This window comes from Dasypus novemcinctus, chromosome 17 (genome assembly GCF_030445035.2).
Source record: "Dasypus novemcinctus isolate mDasNov1 chromosome 17, mDasNov1.1.hap2, whole genome shotgun sequence".
Classification (NCBI taxonomy): domain Eukaryota; kingdom Metazoa; phylum Chordata; class Mammalia; order Cingulata; family Dasypodidae; genus Dasypus; species Dasypus novemcinctus.
This window is the reverse complement of record NC_080689.1, coordinates 5159961-5169423: the sequence shown is the minus strand read 5'-3', so window position 1 is coordinate 5169423 and position 9463 is coordinate 5159961. Positions and strand designations below refer to the sequence as shown.

At 39.5% G+C, this 9463-nt stretch overlaps 1 non-coding gene across 1 annotated transcript; it reads right to left on the bottom strand.

Annotated features, from left to right (window-relative positions):
• Nucleotides 1-79: 79 nt before the first annotated feature.
• LOC111759399 (uncharacterized) lies at nucleotides 80-9438 on the bottom strand. Its single transcript, XR_009181083.2, has 4 exons — nucleotides 9213-9438; nucleotides 8564-8678; nucleotides 5858-5998; nucleotides 80-3128 (listed from the first exon to the last, which is right to left on the bottom strand). It is a non-coding gene; the product is annotated as an uncharacterized protein (transcript).
• Nucleotides 9439-9463: the final 25 nt, after the last annotated feature.

Genomic DNA, 9463 nt, shown 5'->3' with positions numbered 1-9463 from the left:
AGAAATTCTCCCAGCTGTCGAGGAAGCAAGGAAAGTAGTTTCAGTTTAACAATAGCCGGAAAACAAACGGCCTTCAAAATGAGCGGCTTAAAACGAGTTGTTATTGATGAGGGAAGTGAGTGATTCCACTACTGGTTTCACCCGGGGAGCTCCTGTGGCTTCCTTCAGCAGAGATGGGCTGGCCTGGGAGGTCCTAGATGGCCCCATTCACCTCTGGCCTTGGAAGTAGCACTGCCGCCACAGTGTGTTAGTCAAAGCAACCAAAGACCCAACCCAGATTTAAGGGGTGGGGTAAAGGACCCCACCTCTTTATGATGGGAGAGCAAAGAATTTGTGGCCATCTTTTGCAGTCTTCCATGGAAAATTACTCTCTCTCCTTCAGTTAGAGTAGAAGCCACCAAGTTTCGCCTCTTACAGTAAGAAGAGTCCAGTGTTCACAGTGTGGTGATGTGGATACTGGAAACTACAGGGCTCCATATAAAGCTACAATGACACCTCATTTATCCGTTATTACTTTTGACCGAAGTCACATTGAGTTAAGTCTTCTGGTATTATGTGGGTGGAAATGGATTCTGTTCAAAGTTAATCCCAGTAAGAATTTTCCAAGTGATCATTAGAAATAGCTAGGTACTATGGTTGTTTTCTTCTTATATTCTAAGTTCCATTTCTCTGAAGGTGCTAAGGTGGTTTTAGAGAATTCCACACCTTCCTCCCTGCTCAGAGACTTGTGTTCCTTGGCTCTTCTTAGCCCCTCTTCTTCGGCTTCCCCACTGGAACCTTTCCATTGACTAACCATGTATCCTCCCTCCAGTGACCTGCCTTCTCTTCCCCCTTTCATCCCACCACCCTTCAGAGCCAACTACATCCAGTATCCACCTCCTGACTTCCCATTCTTTCTACAACCAACTCCAACATGGCTTCTACCCCCATTATTCCATCAGAAGTGCTTTTGCTAAGGTCAGTGATGACATTCATGTGGCTAGATCTGATGGGCTTTTCAGTCCCTCCTAACCTTTCATTTGACTACCTTCACCTTGAAAGACTCCTGCGAACATCCTTGATATTACCGTGTCTTGGTTTTTCTCTGAGCTTCCTGCCAACTCCTTGGTCTGCTTTGCCAGCTCCCTGTGTTCTGACCAGCCCCTAAATGTTAGAGTTCCTCAAGATTTTATCTCTATTCTCCTTAGCTGATCTCATTCATTCCCATAGCTTTAAGTACCTTGTCTGTATACAACTTTAAAATTTATATTTTTAGTACCACACATAAAATTGTCTACTTGGCTTGGAAACCTAGCATGTCCAAAAACCATACTCCTAAGCTCTCTCCTCCAGGGAACCTCCATGCATCTTGACTTTTCCCCTAGAAACCCTTCCTTTTTCCTGACTTCACACTTCCAGACCATCAGTACATCCTGGCAAACCACACCTGGACACTGTCCACTCATCTCCACCATCCTCCCTCTTGAACAGTCATCTCACCACAACAGCTATAAATGACATGTCTTCTAGGAAGTCTTCCTAGTTACCACAATTAAAATCAAGTTTGCGTGTACATTTTCGGTTATATGTCTCTGAATGCTTTACTTTTTCTTCATGGCACATTACAACTTATAGCTGTTTAAGGACTGCCGACTCTTCTGACTTCCCTGGTAGGCAGGAAGCACTATGAAGTCAGTCACTATTTCATTCGCCCCTCCAACCACCACAGCGCCAAGCACAGTGCCAGGCTGGGTGAACAAAGAAACAAATTACGTATTTTTTTTCTCTCCCAAAGAATTATGTTCTGTAAATGATAAAAAGCATATCTAACTGGCTTATGTTTTATTCAGCAATTTTTGTTTTTGCTCTAGACTCAATATTCCCTACAAATATCTTACCCTTTGCTTAGTATTTCTCTAATTTGTAAAATATTGCTTCCCCTGCCCACCAAGGAAAGCACCTTTTACTCGTTTGTATGATAATTAAAGAATATTGGGCGTTAGAGATATTCATTAAATATTGAAGTACATGACCATCTTCAATACATACATAACATAAATAGAGGTCACTATACGTCCAAAATAGTTTTAATTTCATCTAACATTGCTGGAGATAATACTGCTATTTCATATTAGATATTTTAATAAAGATAGCAATTATTGGTGTTATAAAATGATAGCAACTGAAGGATAAACTATTATACCTGGAAACAATTATTTTCTAACTCAAATGGATTCAACGTGGGGAAAAAACATTTTTAAAGGCAAGATTTAAAATACAAAATGCTTCTGAAGATAATATAATTTACCAGTCATTTACAACTTTATCTGCACTGATCTTTTGCAGGACAGAAATGCAAAAATGCAGGGCGAGTGCCCTAGTGCAAACTCCCAAACTGGAAATACAACATATAAAACTGGTACCCCAGAAATAGTGTGAAATACTGCTATCAAACTGTTTAGGAACTGTTTTTTCTATCAGTTGTTAAAGAAATGCATTATAAATACATTATATATTTTGGTGCCATTTAAATACTGTTACTAAACTCTGGTTTTTTAGAAGGATAGAATATAACAGAGAAATATGTTTTGAACTTTAAAGGCTCTTTCTCCCTAAAGCAACTGTCTTTTGAATATGCATCCTCAAAGAAAAAAATAGCTAAGTTGATTCATACATAGTGAAAAGTAAGCAGTTTTCCTTCATTTGATTAAGTTTTCCTAATAAGGTTGAGTTTTCATTCAATATCCTCTCTTAATCAAAAGCAATTTTGGCTTCTTTGTAATGTGTACAGATAAATTCATTCCACATCTGTCATTTCTATTCCATCACTTTCTTTAACATATGTCACTGAACCCAATGCATTTGCTGAAAGAGATCCCATGCCAGTCTCTTTACTCCTTGTAAAGTTTCCTTGGTTTGTGTCGTCTAATCTTATTTTCTTGGTGTTTTGAAATAACTGAGTCACTGGTTCCAACCTGCTTTCCTCAGTTCCTCGCATTAAATGATCGTCCACTTTTGAATTGATCCGCATAGCAGATACCTGAGTGGCAGATTTACTAAGAGAAAATCCCATTGGGACAGGTGAACAAATATCAAGATGGCTTTCAGGTACTTTTGTAGGTAGTAGAAACGTTTCTTCAACTTGATTGCTGGAAAAAAAAAATTGAAATATAGGTAACAAGTGAATGGAGCAGGAATTTCAACTAATTTCATAGCAAGGTAGGTTTGAATAAAATGTCATGGTGACAATGTTAAAAATATAAAAAGGGAGCTGAGGGGGCTCAAGCAATTGAGCACCTCTCTTCCACGAGAGGTCCCAGGTTCAGTTCCTGGTGCCTCCTAAAGAGAAGACAAGCAGACAGTGAGCACAAACAATGGGGGGTGGGGTGGGGAATAAAACGTAAAATTAAAAAAAAACATATATATATATAAAATGAAATAATCTACCTCTCTATTTTTCTTTGTGGAAGGGTATGTAGGTTCTTTAGATTCCTTTGAAAGTCTTTTTCAAAAGGAATTTAGCTACCATATGTTGTTTAATCATCTTTCAGACAATTATAGAACTACTCAGACCATTCTATCTTCTTGCTAGCAAAAGCTCTCAATTCACTATTAATGGATTAAAGAAATAATTACCCAGTGCCAAGCATTATGTTAAATGTTCTGGAAAAAATAAAGATGCTCAATAAAGATGGTGTCCTTTTTATTAAAGATACACAATCTGTTAAGACAGATGCACATGTAACAGAGAGGAGGGAGTCCAAAGCCAGGGTTGGACTTTGCATGGTGGATAGAATTTGGTTAAGCAGAATTGGCCAGGATGGCAGGGGAGACAGGCTTCCTGGCACCAGGAAAGTCATGAAGGGAAATTTGAGAGAACCAAGCGCTGGCTGGAGAATAGTAATCTACCAAAGGTGCTCCAGCACCAACATGAAATCTGGAGCAGAGTCCACAGCTGGGAATGAAGGCACCTGTCCACTTGGCTTTCTTCTTTTATTAGAGAAATTATAGGTTTACAGAAAAATTATGCAGAAAGTACAGAGTTCCCATATACCCCTGCCCACACATACAGAGTGTTCCCTATTATTAACATTTTGTATTAGGGTAGTACATTTGTTACAACTGAGGAACCAATATTATAATTATAGTATTAACTAAAGTTCATAATTTAATTAGTGTTTACTTCTGTGTTTTACAGTTCTTTTTTTAAAAATTTTTTATTGTAACATTTATACAGCATAAAATATTCCATTTTAACCATTAAGCTTTAATAATTTGTTGACTTTATTAAAGATATCATCTTGAAAACTTGTTTTTCCATATTTGTGAATGAACATCAATGTTCAATCTATAACAAAGCAGGGTATTACGGCTACCATAATAACCAAATATAGTAGTTACTCAAATGTTGTTGAGATAACAAATAGAATAGATTTGGCTTTCCAGGAATTAAATATAATTCAGCTCAACTTTTTAAAGATTTCTCTGATGAAATTCTACAATGTAGGTATACCTCTTTCTTAAACTTGGAACTTAAAAGTGAAGTTTCTTTCCTCATCAAAGAAATATCAAATACTACTTTTAAAAGAATAAAATGGATATTATTCTATTCTATGGTTTCTTTAATTAAAAATAAAACACTATACTTGAATCTAATCATGAGGAAACAATCAGAAAACCCAAATTGAGAGATTCTACAAAACAAAGAGCCTGTACTTGTAAAAAATGTTGACATGAAAGACAAAGAGAGGATGAGTAACTGTTACAGATTAAAGAGACAAGACTTCCAAATGCAATGAAGAATCCTGAATTAGGGGAAAAATGTACAACTGGAAAATTCTGAATAGGGATGGTTTATTAGATAATATTGTGTCAGTGTTAAATGCCCTGAATGTGGTAACTGTATTGTGGTTTGTAAGCGATTTTCTTTGTTCTCGGGTGAAGGAGATCAGGTAGCAATTTGGTATTGTTTATGAATTCCAAAAATAGGTATTAGATTATGTTTGTAAACTGGTCTGTTCCTTTAGGCATACTAGATTAGGCCATGTCAGTAATACATCAAGAGAAACTACACAGTAGAGGAAGGAGTTTTTGGATGCTGGAGCCCCAGGAAGTAAACACAGGAGAGCACCACTGAGGAATACAGATGGCTCCACAGACACAGCAGAGGCCCCCGGAAGAGAGAGAGACTGATAGTCTCCTGCTGACCTTGTGGAGATACCAGAGCAGCTGAGCCTGGAAAGAACTGAGCCCCAGGCAAAGAGACAAGCCCATGCCAGCCTACAGCTGAGAAAAGAAGAAGCTGGGACCACGGAGTCTTAGGAGGAAGAGGAAGGCAGAACCCTTGCAGAGACCGGCAGCCATCTTGCTCCAACATGTGGCAACAGACTTTGGTGAGGGAAGTAGCTTATGCTCTATGGCCTGGTAACTTTAAGCTTCTATCCCAAATAAATACCCTTTATAAAAGCCAACAGATTTCTGGTACTTTGCATAAGCACCCCTTTGGCTGACTAATACAGATCATACCCTGCAGCTTGCTCTCAAATTGTTCGGTAAGGTAAGTAGATCTGTAGGTAGGTAGATAGGAGAAAGTAAAATATGCAAAATGTTAACAATTGTTGAATCTAGGAGGTAAAGGATAAGCAATTTTTCTGTGTATTATTCTTGTAACTTTCCTGTGTTTAAACATTCTCAAAATACGAAATTAAAAAAACATTAACAAACTCTATAGTAACATACTGCATATGAAATCAACAATGGTTAAATAGGCAAAAATAGGTGACATGTAATTATAAACTAGCACATTAAACTTCAGTCTAACAGAGGGATTGAGGTGGAACCAAATGTAATTGGGTAGATTTGGTTCCATGAGGCTCACCTTCAGTTCCCCTGGGATCTTGAGGACATGAAGGGAGAACACATCTACTTGGGGTTTCTTTGGCCTGGTGTTTGGGTTGCCTTTCAAGAAGAAACTTTGAGTGCATATGGAAGAACAGAGGTCCATAAAGAGATCAATAATCTGGACAAAAAGAGCAAAGAGAATTGCCTTGCTAGATATGAACACATGCTACAAAGTCAAAGTAACAAAAACAATCTGGTTCAGGTGCAGGAGAAATATACAACAGAATATAACGGAGCTTCAAAACGGACCTATTGTATGTGTAGGGGCTTCATATATGATGAAGGAGAGACAATGAGGCTCGGGATAGAACAGATTAAGTTTAGTTTGATGGTATCATGAACACTACGTGAATAAAAATAAAGCAGGATCCTATCTTATATAAAAAGCAGATTCCAAATGCCATAAAGATGTAATGTTGAATTGCAGAACTATAAAGCCAATAGGAGAAAATGTATAACAATGCCTTTGTCACCTTGGGGTAGAAAAAGACTTCTCGAACAAGACCTAAAAATCTGAAACAGTAATGGGGGAAACATGTATTTGATCACTCAAAATTAATAACATTCAATGAAGAAACCATAAGGTTAAAAAGATGGAAAGGAGACTGAAGGGGATTTAATAGCTAGACTATAAAAGGAACTCCTACGCATTAACAAGGAAAAAAGGAAACCCAATAGCAAAATGGGTTAAGGACATAAAGGCATAATTCAAAGATGAGGGAATTCCAAATACATAATAAGTACATAAAGAGATGTTCAAACTTACTAGTCATTAGGGAAATGCAACTTCACTACCATCAGAATAGTGACCTTTAGAAAGGAAGTCTGTCTGAGTACTGAGGAAGAATGCAGGATGACGGAAACCTCTGCTGCTGGAGCAGTCTATTTAAGTCTTTATTTCCTATTCTACATTCGATCCTTTAATGAATCCTGTCTCTAATTCCCCCTTGGCCATCCCTCCCCACTGTATATTCTCCAAGCTGTACCTGGAATGAACCCTTTAAAACATAAGCCAGACCACATCCTTCTTCTGCTCAACATGCTCTAATTGCTCCCCATCTCAGAGTAGAAACTCAAATCTCTACATATCTGGTCCCCAGCTATGGTAGGAGGGATAATGGTCCCCAAAAGATGTCCATGTTCAAAGCTCCAGATCCTGTTAATATGTTACATTACATAGCAAGGAGGAACTAAGGTTGCAAAGGGGAACTGAACTTGCTCATCAGCCTGAAATGGGGAGGCTCTCCAGGTGGGCCTAGTGAGACTCATTTTGGACTTCTAACCTATGCAACTATGAGGTAATCAAATTACGTTGCTTGAAGCCACCAAGTTCGTGGTGATTTGTTGCAGCAGTGAAGGGAATTGCCAAACCCCTTTATAGCTCTCACTGTACCTCCGCTCCACCATTTGGCCTCATTGCTGCTTCCCAAGAACTTGCTCCGCCACTCCCTCTCCCGCCTCACAGCCTTTGTTCCCTCAGCCTGGAACAATCTTTGAACTGCAAATCACTTTGTTTAGGAATAATTAGTAAAATGGGGCTTGGGACGTGAAAAGCTGTCAGATTTGTGCTTCTAGCCACAATGGGAGTAGCAGGGACTACAGTTAACCTCATGCCTTACACAGCTTAAAGACCCAACAAAATATATGAAAATATGGTTTTTAGAAATTCCAATATCTAAATAGGCAGTGCAAGAGTGATCCTTGGTAAAAAGGAATAAACAAAGTGAGCCCTGTTAATCTTCATTGCCTGGAAATTTCCAGGCTTCAGCATAATAGTGAGGGGAACCCAATAAAGCCTGGTGGTCTCCATTGAGAAGACAGTTCAGAGTTTGGGGAGCCCAGGTGGCTAGATTTTGTGGGGCAAGTGAAGCAAACTGAGGGCACTGAAAACCTAGACCTTAGAACTGTACCAGAGTGCCTGGCAGAAGGGAGAAAGCAGGGACACTATAAAAGAAAAGGTTTTGTTGGAGGGGGCAGTATTGGTCTGAGCACTCACCACTACTTGGATTTCTATAGAGGAAAGAAATTTTTCACTTTTTTTTTTTTTTTTTTTTTTTGCGTAGGGGGAAATTAGTGGTCCTTGACAGAAAAAGAGCTTCATGCCCTGGTATGGCTTAAAATCATCTTTTTCTCTACATTCTTTCCAATGAATCTTCAGGTGGCCTATTCTAACACTAAGGGAAATACTATCCTACTTCCTATATTAAATAATCCCACCCTCAGGACTTCAACTAATAATTCTGAAGTTAATACAGTCTAACTATTTCTTTTGAATAATGCTAGATTATTCCAAATAATATTAGCATTTGAAGAGGAAACAGATTATACTATATTTCCCTTAAATAACTTTTCAGGAGTGTCTTTGAGAGCCTGCATATCTTTGATGACACTCATTTTATAAATAGATATAATTGTATTTCAGAGGAAGTGCCCAGGTCCTCTTTAAAATAACACGGACACTCAATTAAATTTTCTAGTATCTAGAATTTATTACATGGTATTTGGTATTTGAAAACAAATGCTACAAAATACGAAAAAATGTAAGAGCAGAAATATTAAAAATATCAGGACAGAGATCAGAAATACACTTACATTTAAATGGTAAAAACAAATAATTTGTTCTAACATAATTGCTTATTACTGCCAATAAAGTGTGGGAAAGAAAGAAAAAAAGATTACTCACCTGGCAATACTAGGAATTGTGTCTCTTCAAAATGTGAGCTTCCTTTTGAAACGTATAGGCTTATACTCTATCAAGACCATCGAGAACTGCTATAAAACACTAGTGTCTATTTCATCTGTAGGAAAAGACAGGGAAATAAAGTCACCATTATGGTTCAGAAGCTCTTGGGGTACTAATAAGGGTGGGGCATGTTAAACATTAAGCAATGTTAAGACCACAATATTTCTTTTCAAGTCGGGCTCTATAAAATTGGGCAGAGAAACGCAATGCTCATTCTTTTTCAGTAAAAAAGCTTATTTCTCCACTTTAAGGAAATGTTAATTTTAGCGTAGTTGGAGAACCAAAAATAACACTATACCGGGTTAAGTTAAATAAGGGGTCTCAGACTGAATGCTCCTGACGGGAGAAGACACGCGGAAGTGGGAGTCACCCGGCCAACAGCCGAGACACTCTTATTAAATACCAAGCGAGGTTGTGCCCTTTCCTTTTCTGTTAAACCCCAGTTTCTCCGCGAAGGGGACTTGTCGAAGGACCGGCAAGTGAAGGATTGCGGGTTCTACCACTTCCCGCCTCAGCCCCGACTTGCTCCTGCAAAGCCGGCGCGGACCACGGTCCGCAGGCTCCCCCGGCCCAGGCCGCCCGCGCTCACCGGGACAGGCTGGCTCTGCCCCAGAGGCTGCAGCAGGAGGACCCGACCTGGGGGGCTCCCCCAAAACGCAAGAGAGCGCGGCAACCTCCGAAGGCCAAAGAGCAGCGCCAGGGAGGAACCGCCTGATTAAAGGCGGCTCCAGAACCGCACGCGACCGCGGGGGACAGGGGCGCACCGCGCCGCAGGTGTTCCAGAGGCTAGGGATGGCGCGACGAGGGACTGCCGTGCGCATGCGCGCTCTGCCGAGGCGC